This window comes from Lolium rigidum, chromosome 7 (genome assembly GCF_022539505.1).
Source record: "Lolium rigidum isolate FL_2022 chromosome 7, APGP_CSIRO_Lrig_0.1, whole genome shotgun sequence".
NCBI classification, from domain to species: domain Eukaryota; kingdom Viridiplantae; phylum Streptophyta; class Magnoliopsida; order Poales; family Poaceae; genus Lolium; species Lolium rigidum.
Genome location: NC_061514.1, coordinates 123,252,614 through 123,255,237, shown reverse-complemented (window position 1 = coordinate 123,255,237; position 2,624 = coordinate 123,252,614).

Genomic DNA, 2,624 nt, shown 5'->3' with positions numbered 1-2,624 from the left:
GAACAGTTCAGCTGAAAACAGCGTTAGTCCGTGTTAGTTGCATCCAAAACACACAAATTAGAGGCAAAACAATAGCAAAAGTGTTCGGGAAAGTAGATACGTTTTGGACGTATCACACGTTTATGGATAATTCATCGGTTACACCATGGTTGTTTTTATATAAAAAAATACATAAATATATTTTAAAAAAAATAGCAGGAGCACTGGTGTTGAGGAGCCAAAAATCTCTATCCAACATTAGCAGCAATGTTTCAGAATGATTACATGGAGAACATGATTATTCTTGATAAAATTTGTTACACCCTGAGACTACATTTGGATGGATCACATGATTACCAGATTTGTTGCAGTCCCTACTAATTTGCAGATGTATAAATTGTTAGAATCATAATTCTGAATTGGATCGGAAAATCAATGGTAGGAGCGCAAACCGTAGGATTTTAACTTTCAGAATCATAAAATTTTAGATTCTAGTTAGTAGAATCGTTCCACTCAATTTAGATCGTGAAGTCGTAGAATCGTATAGTAGAATCGATGATAGGAACACAATGGTAGGAACACAAACATGACAAACTAAAATGTTGGTATGGTTAAGGTCAACGAGAAAAGTAAATTATGTGACATAAATTATATAATTAGTCAGATAATAAGTACAACTAGTCAAGCATATTAAGATCAGAATTGTATTTTGTAAATCTGATAGAGCAAATCAATTGGATCAATTAGTGTTCCCATTTCCCTAGAAAAAAAATCATTTTTTTCCAAACTGCATAAAAAAGGTCACTAATCTATCTTCACGGACATTTTTAAAATAATAAAACCATAATTCCTGAGCCAACCCGCTCCGTGCCTCAGCCTTCTTGACCCACCACCACTTAAACACGTGATAGTATACTGCTAAATCAAGAAAGGACCCCAGATCGCTAAAGAAAGCAATTAGGAGAGGAAATGCCTAGCTTCATCTCCCAACATTTTGCCTTTCTTCTTCGTCGACGCAAAGAACCTCCAGTGCGCCAATGGTTCGTCCGGCGATTTCTCTCTACTCACATACCTTGGCTGAGGCCCTCGGTTTCGCGGGCCCAGGATGGCCGCCCCTCCCCTAGGCCCTAGGGGCCGGCCCTGATGATACCCACAAAAAAGTGGAACTGAGCGTACGGATAGATCTCTTCGTGGTTGTTGGTCCACAATTCAAATTGATTGTCAAAAGTGGTATGGGTGTTTTGCAATCATTGAAGACATGAACCTAACTACCCAAGTGGTGCCAATGATATTGATAAGGTAATTTGTTTTGTTTTCTCTTTTCATATATTTAGCTTACGATTTGTTTTAGCTTACTTATTGGTGGTAACTAATTTGTTTTCTCTTTTAGTTTGTGTAGATTAATTTGTTTTCTCTTTTATCTTTCTTATTGGAGGTTGGTGGTGGTGGAGGCGAGGAAGATGGCCATGGAAGGAGCTCACCAGCCAGCGGAGCATGAGAAAAGCTTCTTCATGATGGACACAAGCACCCTTGGTGAGAAGCCAAAGGAATACATCAGTCTTTGTCGGGATGATGCATGGGTGGTGGCATTGCTGGCATGGGGTGGCATGAGTGGTTGCATAGGAGCTGCAATGCCCGGCATGGGTGGCATACTGGCATGAGTGCACCTATGGGGACTTCTATGGGTGGCATGCCCGCCCGGGGTGGCATGAGTGCATCTATAGGATCTTCAACGGGTGCCATGGTTGGCATTGGTGGCATGTGTTGTGGGTATACTTTATGGGTATATCAACGGCGTGGCCTAGATCCGGCAAGCCCGGGTGGCCCACAGATGGTGGTGTGGCATGTGGCCCATCGGGCGGCCCAGTTGTTGTAGATCCTGAAGGATGAAGTCCAGTCTAGGAACAGGAAGCTGGATCCCAACCGACCTACGAAGGAGGCCGGATCCGTGAAGGCCCATGAAGTATCCGGATCCAGCACGTACTTAGAGGAAGGCGGATCCTTGACGTACACGGCAAGATATTGTACCGTAGTTAGGCAACTTGTATTCCGGCTAGGACTCTCCATGTAAACCCTAGATCCGTGCACCTTTATAAGCCGGATCTCGGAAGCCCTAGAGGCACAACCAAAACTCATTGTAACAACGCGAAAGCGCCCAAATAATTCCAGACAAGCAGCAGTAGGCCCTGTCATCGTGCAGGTGTTCCGAAGCTGGGTAAATCGCGTACCACCGCTCCCCCTCGTGAGGATCCCTTCTCCGAGGTACCGTCGAATAGGCAACGACAGCATGGGTGCTTCAATGGTTGAGTACATGCTGCAATGGATTTCATGGGTGGCTTTGGAGATCCAACAGGTGATGGCATTGCCTCCAACAATGTTTCCAACACCGCCACGTTCCTGATGAAGATGATGCACAAAATGGAGCAAACAATGGAGAAGATGAGGCATGAGCATATGTATTGTTCATGTAGTTGTGTGCACTTTGGTTGTGTCCGTGAACTTGTTTGATTCAAACTATCTTAAGCTTTTAAACTATGTCATGCTTTTACACTATGGTATGATGATAAACTTGGTGATGAAGCTATGATCTTAAACTTACATTTTGTGCTTGTATTTACATTTGTACGAAGCTATGAAATGTGTTC